Source organism: Glycine soja, chromosome 8, assembly GCF_004193775.1.
Source record: "Glycine soja cultivar W05 chromosome 8, ASM419377v2, whole genome shotgun sequence".
In the NCBI taxonomy this organism is placed as follows: domain Eukaryota; kingdom Viridiplantae; phylum Streptophyta; class Magnoliopsida; order Fabales; family Fabaceae; genus Glycine; species Glycine soja.
Genome location: NC_041009.1, coordinates 28,183,662 through 28,203,388, shown reverse-complemented (window position 1 = coordinate 28,203,388; position 19,727 = coordinate 28,183,662). Strand labels below are relative to the sequence as shown.

The window sequence follows — 19,727 nt, the reverse complement described above, 5'->3', positions numbered from 1 at the left end:
GCCATTCCTCACGAACCCTTCTTTAGTGGACGTAGTGGTGGAAGAGACTTCCTTACTCCACCCTACTCTTCCTCCACCATGACTTAGGGAGTTTTTCTTTTCCTATCTCCTTCTTTGCTTTTATTACACTTGTCCGATTCTCTTTGATGATTTAATTGTTTTTAATCTTTTAATTGTGCTACATTGAGGACAATGTGTTGTTTAAGTATGGGGGGGAGTGTTCTTTGGTTTTGCTAGTTTTGCTGGTTTTGTTAATTTGTTAGTTGTGTTACAACCTCTGTTGGATGCAATAAAGCAAATTCCAAGATATGCCAAATTCTTGAAGGAGCTGTGCACTAATAAGCGGAAGCTTAAAGGAAGTGAACGGATTACATGGGCAGAAATGTCTCCGCATTGATTGGTAAATATGTTCCTCAAATTCCTGAAAAATGCAAAGATCCAGGTACATTCAGCATACCTTGTATCATAGGGAATAGTAAGTTTGACAATGCCATGCTAGATTTAGGAGCTTCTGTTAGTGTTATGCCTCTGTCTATTTTTAATTCTCTATCTCTAGGTCCCTTGCAGTCAACTGATGTGGTAATTCATTTAGCTAACAGAAGTGTTGCCTATCCTGTTGGTTTCATAGAAGATGTCTTAGTTAGAGTTGGTGAACTGATTTTCCCTGTTGATTTTTATATCTTGAATATGGAAGATGGATTTTCTCAAGATCAGTTCCCATCATTCAGGCAGACCCTTTATGAAAACTGCTAGAACTAAGATAGATGTTTATGCAGGCACACTGTCCATGGAGTTTGGTGATATAACTGTTCATTTTAATATTTTGGATGCTATGAATACCCATCTGAAGATCTTTCTGTATTTCGTGCTGAAATAATTGACCATGTTGTTGATGAATACATGACTGGTCTTTATTCTAATCTGCATGCCTCTCACTCTTCATGCATTGAGTCTGAAATTGTACTTGATCATATGTCTGAATTTGATGCTGAGAGTGAATCTGAGAGTGATATTGATTGCATGCCTGGTGGTGGTGTTTTACCTCTTGAGATTGATTTTATAGAGTCAGATAGGACTAACCATGTTTCAGGAAGTACACATACCTCTGACTTTCTTTATGAGGTAAAGGCTGAGAAACCATCTCCTTCTACCACTGTCCAGCCGACCACACCAGAATTGAAGCCTCTGCCATCAAATTTAAAATACGCTTACTTGGATGATAGCAAGAGTTTTCCAATGATTATATCTGCCTCCCTTGCTGATGAGCAAAGGAGAAAGTTGTTGTCAGTTCTCAAGAAGCATAAGAAGGCTATAGGCTGGACCCTGGCGGACATTCCTAGTATTAGCCCATCCACATGTATGCATCAAATAATTTAGAAGATGGAGCTAAACCAGTAAGACAACCACAGAGAAGACTCAACCCGGTGATTCTTGATGTAGTGAAGAAGGAAATAACCAAGCTTTTGCAAGCTGGAATCATTTATCCTATCTCCGACAGCCAATGGGTGAGTCCCGTCCAGGTAGTCCCGAAAAAGACTGGCCTCACAGTGATCAGAAATGAGAAGGAGGAGTTGATTCCTACTCGGGTGCAGAACAGTTGGAGAGTCTGCATTGACTATAGGAGCTGAACCAGGTTACCAAAAAGGACCATTTTCCCCTGCCATTCATTGACCAGATGCTTGAACGCCTGGCAGGTAAATCCCACTACTGTTTCCTTGATGGTTTTTCTGGTTATATGCAAATTACTATTGCTCCTAAGGATCAGGAAAAGACCACATTCACCTTGCCCCTCTTGGTTGTTTTGCTGTGAAGATTGTGCTTGAAAACAGAGTAGGTAGTAGAAATCAGCTTGCGGAAAAAACAGAGTAGTAGTAGAAATCAATTAGAGACGGATTTTAGCAACCACCCATGCTGAATTATTTGAGATTTTTGTTTAGTAGCTAGGTTGTTATTTTTGGCTGAATTTTTTTGTGGTAACTTCTTTAATCCATATTGTGTGGGAAAAATAGCTAGAGCCTTTAGTTGGTCAGATTTGAGAGTTCCAAAAAACTAGCAAATTTTGTGTTTGTCAAAACTTCAAACGGCCATAACTTTGCTCCGGTTATCAAAATCGCAATTATTATATATGCATTTGGGGTAGAAAAAAATTTCCTACGCCGTGGCAGCCTCCATAGCTGGCTGAGGTCTCCATCGTCCAAAAAAGCGATTCTGTCAAAGTTTTTTATTTTTCAAGTTTTATTCACTTATTTTCTTAACCTACCATTTTTAGCTTTCATAGTTAGACTTTGAATTTTGTCTGAAATGTTTTGTGCTATCTTCTCATCATTTATAGGGTTTCTCACAAAATTTAAAGTCATTTGGATATCATTTGAGGGTAGCTGTAGTTCAAACCTACACCTTTATTTACATGACAAGGCAACTAGTTGTGTGCATGCTGAATGTAGTGTATGACTAGAGGCAATCCATCTGACTTACAACCCTTTGATCCTGAGATAGATAGGACATTTCATAGATTAGTTAGGCATCATTTTATACCTTTTGATCATTCTGAGCATTCCATAACTGGTGAATCTGTGCATTCTGTTATTGGTGATTTTGAACATCCTGATCTTGAGCATTATAATTTGAGCATTCTGATTCTGAGCATTCTGATTTTACACATTTTGAGAACATGGCACAACCTCCACCTCGTGAGAGGACTCTAAGGAAATGGCTGCACCTGATTTCACCTACGAAAGCTTGTGCATCCAATACCCTGATGAGGATGTCCCATATGTTCTTAAAACTGGACTAATTCATTTGCTTCCAAAGTTTCATGGCCTTGCAGGTGAAGACCCGCACAAACATTTGAAGGAATTCATATTGTCTGCTCCACCATGAAACCCCCAGATGTCCAAGAGGATCACATATTTCTGAAGCTTTTCCTCATTCATTAGAGGGAGTGGCAAAGGACTGGTTGTATTACCTTGCTCCAAGGTCCATCACGAGCTGGGATGACCTTAAGAGAGTATTCTTAGAAAAAAATTTCCCTGCTTCCAGGACCACAACCATCAGGAAAGATATCTCAGGTATTAGACAGCTCAGTGGAGAGAGCCTGTATGAGTACTGGGAGCGATTTAAGAAACTATGTGCCAGTTGCCCTCACCATCAGATTTCAGAACAGCTTCTTCTCCAATATTTTTATGAAGGACTCAGTAATATGGAGAGAAGTATGATAGATGCTGCTAGTGGTGGAGCCCTTGGAGACATGACTCCTGCTGAAGCCAGAAATTTAATTGAGAAGATGGCCTCCAACTCTCAGCAGTTTAGCGCCAGAAATGATGCCATAGTCATTAGAGGAGTGCATGAGGTAGCTACAAACCCATCTGCATCATCTGAAACTAAGAAGCTTGAAGGCAAACTGGATGCATTGGTTAACTTGGTAACCCAGCTGGCCTTGAATCAGAAATCTGTACCTGTCGCAAGGGTTTGTGGTTTGTGCTCCTCTGCTGACCACCATACAGACCTTTGCCCTTCCATGCAGCAACCTGGAGCAATTGAGCAGCCTGAAGCTTATGCTGCAAATATTTACAATAGACCTCCTCAACCTTAGCAGCAAAATCAACCACAGCAGAACAATTATGACCTTTCCAGCAACAGATACAACCCTGGATGGAGGAATCACCCTAACCTCAGATGGTCCAGCCCTCAGCAACAACAGCAGCCTGCTCCTTCCTTCCAAAATGCTGCTGGCCCAAGCAGACCATACATTCCTCCACCAATCCAACAACAGCAACAACCCCAGAAACAGCCAACAGTTAAGGCCCCTCCACAACCTTCCCTCGAAGAACTTGTGAGGCAAATGACTATGCAGAACATGCAGTTTCAGTAAGAGACCAGAGCCTCCATTCAGAGCTTAACCAATCAGATGGGACAATTGGCTACCCAATTGAATCAACAACAGTCCCAGAATTCTGACAAGCTGCCTTCTCAAGCTGTCCAAAATCCCAAAAATGTCAGTGTCATTTCAGCAATGTCAAGGACCTCAACCCGTAGCACCTTCCTCATCTGCAAATGAACCTGCCAAACTTCACTCTATTCCAGGAAAAGGTGATGACAAAAATTTACCTAACAATTTCTGTGCAGGTGAATCTTCTTCCACAGCTAATTCTGATTTGCAGAAGCAGCACATTCCCCCTCTTCCATTCCCTCCAAGAGCAGTTTCCAACAAAAAAATGGAAGAGGCAGAGAAAGAGATCTTGGAAACGTTTAGAAAGGTAGAGGTAAACATACCTCTGTTGGATGCAATAAAGCAAATTCCAAGATATGCCAAATTCTTGAAGGAGCTGTGCACTAATAAGCGGAAGCTTAAAGGAAGTGAACGGATTAGCATGGGCAGAAATGTCTCCGCATTGATTGGTAAATATGTTCCTCAAATTCCTGAAAAATGCAAAGATCCAGGTACATTCAGCATACCTTGTATCATAGGGAATAGTAAGTTTGACAATGCCATGCTAGATTTAGGAGCTTCTGTTAGTGTTATGCCTCTGTCTATTTTTAATTCTCTATCTCTAGGTCCCTTGCAGTCAACTGATGTGGTAATTCATTTAGCTAACAGAAGTGTTGCCTATCCTGTTGGTTTCATAGAAGATGTCTTAGTTAGAGTTGGTGAACTGATTTTCCCTGTTGATTTTTATATCTTGAATATGGAAGATGGATTTTCTCAAGGATCAGTTCCCATCATTCTAGGCAGACCCTTTATGAAAACTGCTAGAACTAAGATAGATGTTTATGCAGGCACACTGTCCATGGAGTTTGGTGATATAACTGTTCATTTTAATATTTTGGATGCTATGAAATACCCATCTGAAGATCTTTCTGTATTTCGTGCTGAAATAATTGACCATGTTGTTGATGAATACATGACTGGTCTTTATTCTAATCTGCATGCCTCTCACTCTTCATGCATTGAGTCTGAAATTGTACTTGATCATATGTCTGAATTTGATGCTGAGAGTGAATCTGAGAGTGATATTGATTGCATGCCTGGTGGTGGTGTTTTACCTCTTGAGATTGATTTTATAGAGTCAGATAGGACTAACCATGTTTCAGGAAGTACACATACCTCTGACTTTCTTTATGAGGTAAAGGCTGAGAAACCATCTCCTTCTACCACTGTCCAGCCGACCACACCAGAATTGAAGCCTCTGCCATCAAATTTAAAATACGCTTACTTGGATGATAGCAAGAGTTTTCCAATGATTATATCTGCCTCCCTTGCTGATGAGCAAGAGGAGAAGTTGTTGTCAGTTCTCAAGAAGCATAAGAAGGCTATAGGCTGGACCCTGGCGGACATTCCTAGTATTAGCCCATCCACATGTATGCATCAAATAAATTTAGAAGATGGAGCTAAACCAGTAAGACAACCACAGAGAAGACTCAACCCGGTGATTCTTGATGTAGTGAAGAAGGAAATAACCAAGCTTTTGCAAGCTGGAATCATTTATCCTATCTCCGACAGCCAATGGGTGAGTCCCGTCCAGGTAGTCCCGAAAAAGACTGGCCTCACAGTGATCAGAAATGAGAAGGAGGAGTTGATTCCTACTCGGGTGCAGAACAGTTGGAGAGTCTGCATTGACTATAGGAGGCTGAACCAGGTTACCAAAAAGGACCATTTTCCCCTGCCATTCATTGACCAGATGCTTGAACGCCTGGCAGGTAAATCCCACTACTGTTTCCTTGATGGTTTTTCTGGTTATATGCAAATTACTATTGCTCCTAAGGATCAGGAAAAGACCACATTCACCTGCCCCTTCGGCACTTTTGCTTATAGGAAGATGCCTTTCGGCCTGTGCAATGCCCCTGGTACCTTCCAGCGGTGCATGATTAGTATTTTCAGTGATTTTTTAGAAAATTGCATAGAGGTGTTTATGGATGATTTCACTGTATATGGATCCTCTTTTGATGGTTGTTTGAATAGTTTGGAAAAAGTTTTGAATAGATGCATTGAAACTAACCTTGTTCTAAATTTTGAAAAATGTCATTTTATGGTTGAGCAAGGTATAGTTTTAGGCCACATTATTTCCAATAAGGGTATTGAAGTAGATCCTGCAAAAATTTTTGTTATTTCACAATTGCCTTACCCCTCTTGTGTGCGAGAGGTGCGATCTTTTCTTGGTCATGCAGGATTCTACAGGCGCTTTATAAGGGATTTTAGCAAAGTAGCCCTTCCACTGTCCAACTTGTTGCAAAAGGAGGTGGAGTTTGACTTTAATGACAGATGCAAAGAGGCTTTTGATTGCCTCAAAAGAGCGTTGACTACCACCCCCATCATCCAGGCACTCGATTGGACAGCCCCTTTTGAGCTTATGTGTGATGCATCAAATTATGCATTGGGGGCTGTCCTTGCTCAGAAAATTGATAAATTGCCCAGGGTGATATATTATGCTTCTAGGACTTTAGATGCTGCCCAAGCAAATTTTACTACTACTGAGAAAGAGCTTCTAGCCATAGTTTTTGCTCTTGAAAAATTTCGATCTTATTTGCTTGGTACTCGCATTATTGTTTATACTGACCATGCAGCTCTAAAGTACTTGTTGAAGAAGGCTGATTCTAAGCCTAGGTTGATCCGATGGATGCTCTGGCTCCAAGAGTTTGATTTGGAGATCCGTGATAGGAGCGGAGCACAAAATCTAGTTGCTGATCATTTGAGTCGGATCGAACGTGTCTCTGATGCAGATTCACCTATTCGGGATGATTTCCCGGATGATCATTTGTATATATTGTATAGTATTTCTGACTCTCTTTCTACTCCCTGGTTTGCTAACATTGTCAATTATTTAGTTGCCTCTGTTTTTCCTCCCTTAGCATCTAAGGCCCAAAAAGATAAGATTAAAAGTGATGCTAAGCATTTTATTTGGGATGACCCCTACTTGTGGAAATTGTGCAGTGATCAGGTCATTAGACGGTGCATTCCAGATCATGAGACTGACTCAGTCCTGCAGTTCTGTCATTCTTCCGCACCGGGAGGTCATCTGGGTGTTCAAAGGACAGCTCGCAAAGTGCTTGATTGTGGTTTTTATTGGCCCACCATCTTTAAAGATGCGTGGAAGATCTGCAGCACTTGTGAGCAGTGTCAGAGAGCAGGAAATACACTTACATGGCGACAACAAATGCCTCAGCAACCTATGCTATTCTGTGAGGTGTTTGATGTCTGGGGTATAGATTTCATGGGTCCTTTTCCTGTCTCTTTTGGTTATGTTTACATTCTCCTTGCAGTTGACTATGTTTCAAAATGGGTGGAAGCCAAGCCCACTAGAACTAATGATGCTAAAGTTGTCGCAGACTTTGTCAGGTCTAATCTGTTTTGCAGGTTTGGAGTACCTAAAGCTATTGTTAGTGATCAAGGAACCCATTTTTGCAACAGGACAATACATGCCCTGCTTAAAAAGTACGGGGTGGTACACAGGGTATCCACACCATACCACCCCCAGACTAATGGACAGGCAGAAATTTATAACAGGGAAATCAAGAGAATTCTAGAGAAGATTGTGCAGCCAAGCAGGAAAGATTGGAGTACCAGGCTTGATGATGCTCTCTGGGCACATCGGACTGCCTACAAAGCACCCATAGGAATGTCTCTTATCGGGTTGTCTTTGGAAAGGCATGTCATCTTCCAGTGGAAATTAAGCACAAAGCATACTGGGCAGTGAAGACTTGCAACTTCTCTATGGATCAAGCTGGCGAGGAAAGGAAGTTGCAACTGAGTGAGTTAGATGAAATCCGCCTAGACGCCTACGAGAATGCCAAGTTCTACAAAGAAAAGACCAAGAAGTTCCATGATAGCATGATAGTTAAAAAAGACTTTGTGGTTGGGCAAAAAGTGTTATTGTATAATTCTAGGCTTGGACTCATGAGTGGTAAGTTGAGGTCTAAGTGGATTGGTCCTTTTGTTGTTACTAATTTTTTTCCTTATGGTACAGTTGAGATCAAAAGCGACTCCACAAACAAGAGCTTCAAGGTCAACGGACATCGACTTAAGCCATTCCTCACGAACCCTTCTTTAGTGGACGTAGTGGTGGAAGAGACTTCCTTACTCCACCCTACTCTTCCTCCACCATGACTTAGGGAGTTTTTCTTTTCCTATCTCCTTCTTTGCTTTTATTACACTTGTCCGATTCTCTTTGATGATTTAATTGTTTTTAATCTTTTAATTGTGCTACATTGAGGACAATGTGTTGTTTAAGTATGGGGGGGAGTGTTCTTTGGTTTTGCTAGTTTTGCTGGTTTTGTTAATTTGTTAGTTGTGTTAATTTGTTAATGTTGTTAGTTTCGTCGGATTTTCAGTTTAATATTTTGGGTCAATTTCGTGTGCACCTACGACTTTGCATGTTTTTCTTTGAATTATAGGATATGTTCAAAAAATGGGTAATTGTTTTGAAAATAAAAGTTCTTGACATTTTGTGACTTGAAATCCTTGATTCTTCTCTACATGTCATGATAGTTTTGAAAGCTCAATTTGAAAGTGATGATTTTACCTTTGTGAGAATTTGAGCCATCCATCATTATAATCATTTGGTATGTTTTGCCCCATTGATTGCTTGCACAATAGCCTTGGCTTGATTCTTTATGATGCGTCCTAATTCACATGCATATTTGGAAATGACTAAGGCAATTTTGTTCTTATAAGCTTCTAGCCAAATGGACTTACCTTGAATTAATTCCTTTGATAGCCCTTTTGAGCCTTGTTTCCCTTTCCTTGTTTTGAAGCTCACTACAAGCCTTAAGTGAAAAACCATGATATTACCATATCCTTAAGGAATTTTGGAGCTTTGGAATTGTTTTGGGAATAAGTGTGGGGGGTTTTTGTTTCATTGGACAACTTGTTTTGTTGGCTATGCTTCATGATGTATTTTGGGCCATACTTGATGTACATTGTATATTGGTTAAATGTTGGACATGCTGAATGAAATGTTGTTTCTCAAAGGCTAAAGAGTTCAAAAACAAAAAAAAAAGAAAAAAAAAGAAAAAAAAATTCGAAAAAAGAAAAAGAAAAGCAATAAAGTTGAGTGAATAAGATCTTAAATGGCACAAGAATGATGAAACTCTTGGTTCTACTCTTCATGTTTAATTTTTATCTTTACTTCTTTTTATTTTCTTATTTTTTTCTTAATATGCACTTATTCCCCTTTGCTCCTCTATTCCTTTGGGATTTAGCCACTTATTCCATATTTCTCCATACCTTGTCCTTGGCCCCATTACAACCTTAAAAGACCTTTTGATCCTCATGTGCTTGTGTTTATGGGTTGATTGTCAATTTTAGAATCTTGCCAAGTTTATGTGGTGTTTGCTTTCATGGGTGCTTTGAGGGTAAATAGTAGCCTAGACACTTGAGAGATAGAGTGTATATCTTGTGAGGCTTTATCACTTTTCATTCTTGAGCTGATTAACTATTTTGCCATGATTGGGTTGCTTGGATGATTTTCATGAATGTCTTGACTTTTTGGATCTCCTTATGTTAGATGTTACCCATTCCTTTCATTCCTTGATGTTCATTGAGAAATATGTGAATGTTTTTGTTTGTCTCCCTTTAATATCCTTGGATTTTGTTCTTTGTTTCATTTTGCCCAGGAGTGCAAAAGGCTAAGTATGGGGGGGTTTTGATGTGCCATCATTTTCTTCTATTTTCTAAACCCTTTTTGCACCATTTTAATTATTGATTGGTCCTAATTGTCAATTAATTAGGCAGTTTTATTATTTGGGCTCAATTAGCTAATTTGATGTTTTTAATCTAACTTCAGGAATTAATGAAACATTGGGCTTAACCCGGATTTTGGTTGTGGACTTGAAGAGGGCAAATAAAGCAGCGCTTACCTTAGTTAATTTCTAATTAGGAAATTTCGCAATTTTATTTTATGTTGTTCAGTGTTTATTTCGTTTTGGGCCAGAGTATTGTAATAGGGCCCAGTGACTTTGAGTGACTCTTTTTAAATAGCTGCCTTGGGATTTGTGCAGGGCATTCTATTCTGTTATGCTATTCATTATTCAGAGCTTTGTTTTAGGGTTTTGGTTTTTCTGTTTTGACGTTTCTGAGTTCGTAATGCAATTTTACGTTTTCTGCTTCTAATTACAATTCCGTTCTTGCTTCTTCTTCTACTCTCATTTACGTTTCTGTTCCATTTTACATTTCTGTTCGTTTACGTTTCTGTTCATTTACGTTTCCGTTCATTTACGTTTCTGCTTCATGTTTCAATTGCGTTTTCTGTTTGAATCCATGGAAGGCTAGATTTTCTGGTGTTGTTTCCTTTTGAGGACGAAGCCCAACTCTCTTTGAGGTTTCGCTTGTAATGTGGTTTCCTGGCAGTTCTCCCTTCACCAGTATCCCAAATTCGTGAATATTAATCAGTGCACGCTTCGTGTTCGATTAATTGCCTTTGAGCCTAACTTGCGTTCATGCTTAATGGACGAAGGGCTAACTGGTGTATGTGGTGCCTAATCACGTATTGAAAACCCTAAGTTGATTTTCGCTTAGTAAATTGAAATAGGGTTGGATTAAGTGGTTGACTGTTAGGGACGAATTCTCTAACCCAGGATAAGAGAATGGCTTCTGAATCAGAGGAAACAACCCGTTTTTAATATTAGTAGTTTCGAATTTCAGTTTACTTGTTCTGCTCTTTAATCACAAAACAAACAAACCCCCCCCCCCCCAATCGTTACTGTTACTGCAAGTATATTATGAACATTTGGTTTGTCACTGCTCGTTGGGAAACGACCAAGGATCACTTCCTAGTTACTGCATTTTCATGTTTATTTGATTCGGGTACGGCCTCGATCACCTTGCATAGATATTGAACCTCGGTACGAACTTCTACTGGGGCAACGCCGTACTCCTTGGTTTATGGGATGGAAGCAGTACTTCCATTTGAGGTAGAGGTCCCTTCCCAGAAGATACTAGTGGAATCGAGCCTAGAAGAATCAGAGTGGGCTCAAACACGCTACGACCAACTCAACCTTATTGAAGGTAAGCATTTGACGACCATGAGCCATGGGCGCCTGTATCAACAAAGGATAAAGAACGCGTTCGACATGAAGGTGTGCCCCTGCAAGTTCAACAAGGGGGACCTTGTGCTGAAAAAGATATCACACGCTGTTAAAGATAATCGAGGGAAGTGGGCCCCGAACTACGAAGGGCCTTTAGTTGTGAAAAGGGCTTTTTCTGGAAGGGCTATGGTGCTCACCAACATGGATGGCGAGGAGCTACCCTCACCCGTGAACTCCGATGTTGTCAAGCGATACTACGCTTAGGATCTGGGGCAATTGAGGAAATCACTACATGTTCTTTTATTTTTGTGTGTTCTCCTTGGTTTCCCCCAGAGATTCCTGTCCGCTGTAATATTCTCGTCACAGTTCTTTAAAAGAAGAGAACATGGGTTTGAGGCTTTAGTCCTCACTTTGGTTTTAAACCATGTGCAGTGTGTGATAACCTGAGCCTTTTCGCTCAGTTCATGGGGTGCCCCAAGCGCTTAATTAAAACTGAACCTGACCAGCATTCACTAAAAAAGATTGTTGCATTTGAAAACACTCATGCATATGCATACGCATGCATATTTTGTGATAACATGGGCAGGATCGTCTTAGGCAGTGGTTAGATGCCGGGACGAAGCTGAAGGCAGAAACCAATCAAGGTAAAACGATAACGCAATGTCGTTTCCTACTTTCAGGTACTTAGGAACGGACGCGAGTAGAGGCTAGGGTCACAACTGATTGATCGTCGTCCCTTGCCCAGCTCTGGACAAACGGAAAGCGCCGCTGCAAGGCAACCTAATATCCTTTAAATTCCCAGTAATTATTATTGTTTTGTCTTTAAAGTAAGTATTGGATGCCTAATCTACCCTGAGGGGGTTCGAGTAGGCGACCACTGACCCATAGGAAGCCGAACTTATTTGATACCCAAAAAAAACATGCAGGTTAGCTCACCTGGGCAAGCAACCCCTGCACGAAGAGGGTTAAAAAGGGGGAGGGGGAGGGTTTCTGCACCCAAAAAACTCTCCCCCCTCATTCAAAAACAAAGGCTCATGGGCTTCACGAGTTTTGCAGCCCTTAGGTCACCATTTTTCGCATTTTTGATTTCATTTTACACTGTTATTCATCTTCAACAAGTAAGTACCTCATTCTTGGGCTCTCTAGCTTTCCATTGATGTATTTTGGTGCTCTAAGTTGCATGTATTTGCTAAAAAACGTGAGGGATTTACTTGTTTTTGATGAATTAAGGGGTTGTAGGGGATGGCCCTAGGCTTATGGTGCATTCTGAGATAATGGGGCATGCCACATTGCCCCCATTCCCTTGATTTTCTTGCTTAAACATGTGCCCACCAAGTGTTCGGTGAAATGCCTCAATGGCATTTGCGCATGATTTTGTGAAACTTAGCTTGTGAAACAAATTGTGCACATATGGCTGCCATTGTGAGTGTGTGGGCAGTTTTGTAGAAGATAGACTAAAGTGCCAAAAGCATGACTTACGGCTAGGAATCTAAGTTTTTGGTTTTGAATGTAAAAAATGCATGAATATTAGAACATGTTTGAGAAGTTTTTGACTAGAATTTGAATTTGCTGCCTCATGAGGAATACCTTGCACCTAGATAGCATGAAAAATACCTTTCAATAGTATGTATATATGTGAATATATAGCATGGAAAAAACCTTTCAATAGTATGTATATATGTGAATATATAGCATGAAAATGCCTTACAAAGTGTGTGAATATATATAGCAAAAAATGCCTTTCAAAAATTTGTTGGATAGGTAGCGTAAAAATTCCTTTCAAAATATGTATATTTGTGAGTAGGTAGCATAAGGAGCCTTTCAAAAAATGTGAATATATGTGGGATGTAGCATGAAAATGCTTGTAAAAAACATACATGGATTTCTGTCATAAAATGCCTTTCACCAAATTTTTTTTAATGTGGGCGTGTGTAAATGCATGTATATAGATATGTGTCATAAAATAGCACATGCCCCAATGTGATTATTTTGTAAAGCGCATGTTGACACTCACGCCATATAAGTGTTGTTTGGCTCTTGTTCGTAATGATTGGTATTTTCTTGTAAAGTAACTTTCCAAATGTTTGTCCTCGCAGGAAATGGCTCCAAAAAATATTTTCGCGAAGAGATCTAGGAAGGACGCCGCGGCTGAAGGGACCAGTGCCGCCCCCGAGTTTGATAGCCACCATTTCAGGTGCGCCGAGCACCAATAGCGCTTCGAGGCCATCAAAGGATGGTCGTTCCACCGAGAGAGACGCGTCCAGCTCAGGGACGATGAGTACACCGATTTTCAAGAGAAGATAGCTCGCAGACATTGGACGCCGCTGGCTACTCCCATGGCTAAGTTTGACCCTGAGGTAGTCCTGGAGTTTTACGCTAATGCTTGGCCCATAGAAGAGGGAGTGTGGGACATGCGGTCATGGGTGAGGGGTCAGTGGATTCCCTTTGACGCAGATGCCCTCAGCCAGCTCCTGGGTGACCCGCTAGTGTTAGAGGAAGGCTAGGAGTGCGAGTTTAGTCAGAGGAGGAACAGGGCCGATGGGTTCGACGAAGAGGCCATTGCCCAGCTATTATGCATACCGGGTCAGGATTTCGCTCGAACCGCTGCAGGGAGGCGGGTGCGGATCATGCGCACCAGCATGACCACCTTAACCCAGATGTGGATGACATTGCTGCTCAGCAATGTCTTGCCTACTGATCATAACTTTGACCTTCCTCTGCCGAAGTGTCAGCTAGTGTATGCCATCCTGACACGGATGAGCGTCCATGTGGCTCAGTTGATTGCTGACGCCATCTATTTATTTGCAGGTATGCCACCCACCAGGCACCTTCTAGACCCGGATAAGTCTAACAGGGCCCTGGGGTTTCCAGCATTGATCACGGGCCTCTGCCAGTTATTCGGGGTTCCCGTCACACCTAGTAAAGTGATCTGACTGTCAATCACCCGGGCCTTCATTGAGAAGTATTGCACGCCTAGGCAGGCGCAAGGTGATGGACCACAGGCCGCAGACGCACCGCCACCACCTCATCAGGCTGATCCTGCTAGGTCATTAGGCATGGAGCGGTATCTACAACACTTGGTTCGCCAGCAGGCGGCCAACCACCAGGGGCAGATGCAGATACATGAGTCTCTCTACCAGCTTAGCCTCAGTCAGCAGGGCCAGGGTTTCATTCCTTTTGGGTGCCCTACTCCAGATCAGTTTAGGGCTGAGGTCGCATGGCCCGGATATTGGCCCGAGGCTTAGGCAGGGGAGACGCCTGCAGGATCCCCGGGCGATGCAGAGGAGACCTGCATGGATGAGGAGATGACAGATTTGCTCGGTTTCTTGGTAGGGAGCGGAGCCACATGACCATGGGATCCCCAGATTCATATTTTTTTTTATGTTTCATCCTTTATCATTTACATGTTATTTTATTTCTATGACTTGAGGGACTAACGTTTGTTTTTTATGTTTCGATTGTCATTTGTTTTGTGCATACATTTTGTTTGGACTGTTGCGTTAGTGCTTCCTTCGTTATTGTCAATAATGTTTGTTGAAATTCCGGAACCGTGTAGAGTTTTCATTTAGGAACATCGTCCTAAAATAAAACGAACAAACATCCTGATAACACCAAGAATAGAAAAAGAAAGAGGCATTGTGAACAAATGTCATATCTGTATATAAAGAAAAGAAAAGAATTTTTGTATATAAAAAGTGTATGAAAAGATTTTGTGTGTATAGATAATTTGTGAAAAGAAATTCTTGTGTGTGAGCAATGAGTGTATATAAAGAAAATTTTTGTATAAACAACGAGTGTATGTTGAAAAAGGAAAAAGAAATCTTTGAAAAGGAATAGAGGTTTTATATAGACCATGTTGATATAAATTTTCGGCGAGGTAAATAACCGTCGGCAAAGGGAAAACCCATTTTGAAGTGGTTCTTCCTTTGGGATTGCCATTCAAGGTCGCTCCCGGTTGGCGATGTCCCACCCCACATAAACAAAGAGGAAAAGACCAAAACACCCAGCTTCCTCTCCAAAAACACTACCCTCGAGAAAATCCTATTGATCCGGATCGCGCGTATAACCTTTTGGTTCGATAGGAAATCTTGGGCAAAATAAACTCATGGTGCAACAATGGTTTGGAATTAGGGTAAAACCCTTACCTGTGTGAGTTTTTATACACCATGAGTGATTTTATTCCCCGTTTCGGTTTGACCCGAAGTTTCCCCTGAATGTTCATTTAAAAGCTAAACGTTGACATCCTACCCTTCATTTTCGGTTACAAGGAAAACTATTTTGGCAGATGCATATTGTTTCTCTAAAATATGGTGCTCTCGTGAATGATTTATTTTTCCTTGCTAAGGCATGATTGCCTTTTAGGTGAAAGAACCCGGTGGACCATTCGGTCCTAAAATCAAATCTTATTCGAAGCCCCATGAATTGATTGCCATTCATGCATCCTCCTCCATCGAGTCCGAAGCCCCACGAATTGATTGCCTAACGCTGTTCGTGCATCCTCCACCATCAAATCTTATTCAGAGCCCCATGAATTGATTGCCATTCATGAATCCTCCACCATCGAGTCCGGAGCCTCACGAATTGATTGCCTAGCGCTGTTCGTGCATCCTCCACCATCTTATTCGGAGCCCCATGAATTGATTGTCTTTCATGCATCCTCCGTTATCAAGTACGGAGCCTCCGGTGAGGGGAAAATACGGTTTTTTGTTATTTTCCCAATTGGTTCCTTCACCAAAGATGTGTATACGTATATATTATGTTATTTTTGTTTGTTTGTTTGTTTTGTTTTATGTTGTGCAGAGAAAGAAGAAGGAGAGACAAGAGTCACTTATTTCAAATCGTTTTGGGTTGGAACTATTGTGATTTAGATCAATTAAATCCCCATGATGGGCAAAGGATGGCCTTCGGGAGTCATCATAGATTAATTACTGAAAGGGCTAAGACGGACAAAATCAGTGTTTTATCTTTGCTTTCCTCCTATCTCCGATAAAAGGTAAGTAAAGAGGGGCAACTGTCATACCCTAATTTCGTCTGGGGACCATTGTTTGATGGCATGCAACCTTTGCTTGATCATTTTGAGGTACTTGACACCCATTGTTGCATGATACGTGAAGTTCCATAACGTGCCAGAAGTCAAAAGAGAGCATTTTTGCACGATCCGTGAAATTCTGTAACATGCCGGAAATCAAAAGGAAGCATTGTTACACAATCCATGAGGTTCCGTAACATTCTGAAAGCCAAAAAAGGGATGATTACGTAATCCGTAAGGTTTAGTAACATTACGGAAGGAAAACAAGTATCATTACAAAATTTGTAAAGTTCCGTAACGTTATGGAAAAAGAATCAGCAAAAAAAGGAAGGGGGTGTATTTAGTAAATAGGGGGGTGCAAATAGAAACCAAGCCCACTTGGGCCCTCCAGGAAGTTCCTCCAGAAGGCGGTGCCTTCTGGAGGAAGCAACCTAGCTCGCCTGGGCGAGCTGGGTGGCAAGCTTCTCCCTCTTTTCCCTATAAATAAGGAGAGGAGGGAAGAACAAAAACGTTCAACCCTCCTGGTATCTAAGGATCACTTGAAATTAGTGAAAAAAATCGTTTCCGTGAAGAAAATCCAAGCCGAGGCGTTTCCGTAACGCGTCCGAAACGTTTCCGTGGGTGATTCCGTGAAGATTTTCCGCCATCCTTCGTTCGTTCTTCATCGTTCTTCGGTCTTCAACCGGTAAGTTCCCGAAATCAAACTTTTTAATTCATTTTATGTACTGGTGGTCCCCACTTGTTTCCGTACTTTTATTTTCATTTCATTTACTTTCCGTACCCCATTTTGACGTGTTTTAGTCATTTATTTAAGTCATTTTCTCGCCTAATCAAAAAATAAAATAAATTTCCACCGATCATTTGAATTGTAATATCTGTTAATTTCTGTTAAAATGAAATCTGATCGTTCGGTCATGCCGTAACCACGTTGGAAACCAAAAAAGAGGTAACATAATAATATAATAATCAAAAAATATCTTTTAGTAAAATAAAAAAAAAATCAATCGGACGTTTCTCTTTGGGATTTTTCTTTCTTAATTGAATTGACTAATAACTAAACACTAAATCAAGCTTTGTTCGCAAAAGTCACTGAAAAAACGTTTTAAGGTCCAACGCCTTAAACGGTCATCTTTTCTTTTTTATCGGTTAACATGGACCGTTCAAAAGCGTAAAATCAACACATCACTGCCTTTTGAAAGAACTACGTAGGTCTGATTTCCTCTTTGATGGAGGGTACGCAGGAGCAAGAGCCCCGCTTTTGTCGACCTCAAAAATAAAAAAGAAATAAAAGTTTAGATACATAATTTCACACAATTCTAATCTAAGGTTGTTGTCCTTTGGGACAAACGTGAGAGGTGCTAATACCTTCCTCAAACGTAAAGATAACTCTCGAATCTGGAATATTCTTCATGACCGGTTTCCTTTGGTTTTTCTAACGTTTTCCTTTCAATAAACGTTGGTGGCGACTCCGCACATTTTTCCTCCTATGGAAGACGCACCCGTGAGCCTCGCCTCGCTCGCCCGCAAAAGGGTAGGTTGCGACAGCCGACATGTTGGCTTTCATATATTCCTACACTTTCTCTAGGTCACCCATCGTCCTAGATTTGGATCTGGTGCGATAGGGATGCCTTGGGGCGCGTTTAGTTATGGCGTCTTTCCTAAAGAGACCAAATGTGAGGAGTACGTAATGAGGAATGAATGCATGCTAGAGATAAAGTGTGGGAGTCATTTGATTCATACTAATTTTTTTTGGAGTAAAATCATGGGATAAACTCATTTTATTCAGAAAGTTATAACTAGTCAAGATCTGAGTGACAATACAAACTCCCTAACGGCTCCTAATTATATGGGCCATCAAGTCTATCATATGCTGACAATAGCTGAGGAGCCCATGGATTTCCTCGGGGGCAGAGTACGCGTCCACCATTTCTTTGGCCTTCGCCAGTAATTGGGGAAGTTCTTGGCTCCCGTTTAAAGTGAGAGCAAACTGGTCCATCCACATCGTCGCTTCTTGATGTAATGAGTCAATCACCCTTCCTCTAGCCTCCTTTTTCGTGTACACTCGGGCGTATTCGTCCGCCACTTTGTGCTCGTGGGCGATGGCCAAATTTAATTCTTCTTTGTACTTGCTGATGATGGCCAACATGTTTGTTTCGGTCTCACATAACCGCTGAGACAAACTCCTATTTGACCTTAGGCAAGTCTTCAATTCTTCCTTCAGAATTATGCCATCTAATTGCGATTCGTCCCTTTCCTCTCTTTGAAGCTTAAGTTCGTTGTTACTGCCCCACAGAGCCCCTCGGAACTTGTTCCGACCATGTTACTCCCAAATTATGCCATCTCTATGAGGGCTTGTACCTCTTCATCTTCTTCCGGAGCTTCACCCTCCACCTCTTTAGTAGTTCTCAAATTCGGGAGCCAATCCAGACCTTGTGTGTAGGCTTTCAACCACCTACGGTAACCGCTGATGGGCCCGTTGCTACTTCCCCGAAGTTCTTCGTCCTTCTTTTGCACCCTTTCCCATGCCTTGCGGACCTTCTGAAGCACCCCCGTGTTGGTGCTATTGAAACCTTGTGCAATAAAAGGTGTGAGGCCTTCCTCTAATGGTGCCCCTCTCATAGGGTAGCCAAGTTGTCTTATGGCGAGGGCGGGATTGTAATTAATGCAATCCCTCATCCCCATCAAGGGAACATTTGGAAATTCCCCGCATGAAATAAGAATCCCGGTTCTTCCTTTTTTCCATCGGGGGAACTAATTGACAGACACTCCTTCTTTGCTTGCTAAGAGTCGGCCCCGGTTTGCCTACTTTTTCTCGGTGCATGAGCGATGGCCTTCTAGTGGGCAAGCGTGTCTCACCTCTTGGCGAAAAAGGTGTGAAACCAACCATACATAAAGGGTCGATGTATAGCAAACGATCCTTGCATTGTTCTTCTCACATCTTCGGTCGAATGTGTCATATAGATCGGCTAAGATAGCGACAACCAGGCTTTCCTTGCAGTCGTAAAAGGCGAGAAAAGCATCAATCGCTGCCCGGTCCACCAACCCATCCACATTTGGAAAGAGGACCACCCTGAAGATCAGAGTGCCAGGACATCCATGAACGGGGCCCATTCGTCTTGACTTGCCAAGGTTCTCGCCTCTGCTTCCAAATATTTCCTTGGTACTCCAACCACCCCATTTTTGACTCGCTTTTCGCGGTCCAATTCCTGTGTCGAGATTTTGACTATTTTGGAAACTCTAGCCAAGGAGGGATAGAAGCCTGAGAAAAGATACGGTTTCCTTCCTCCTAAAGGGCATCCCAGGATTTCTTCAAACTCTTCCACCATGGGTGTTAACTGGAAGTCCCCAAAGGTGAAGCACCTCAAAGGCTGGTCATAAAATTGGGCGAGGGAGGCAATGGCCTCTATGGAGACCTCTGCCATGGTTAGCTCCCAGATCTTACCATTGGCTTTGCGAAAGGCTTGTCGCTGGAGTTGACCCATCAACTGTCCTAACTCTTTCAGACTGGCAACTCCTAGGCTCTTGATCTTGATCTGATAGAACCTATTTTTAAGCGAAGGTGCCTGACTCGATCCCATGTTTTACTAAAGTGGAATAAAAAAACCTGTGCGAATCAAGACTCTGACATCTATCATGGGTAAAATGGATGAATGCATGAAGAAATGCTTATGGCATAGAT

At 41.6% G+C, this 19,727-nt stretch overlaps 1 non-coding gene across 1 annotated transcript; it reads right to left on the bottom strand.

Moving 5' to 3' along the window:
- Positions 1 to 3,046: 3,046 nt before the first annotated feature.
- LOC114424853 lies at positions 3,047 to 3,153 on the bottom strand. The gene has a single exon (XR_003669143.1). It is a non-coding gene; the product is annotated as a small nucleolar RNA R71 (small nucleolar RNA).
- Positions 3,154 to 19,727: the final 16,574 nt, after the last annotated feature.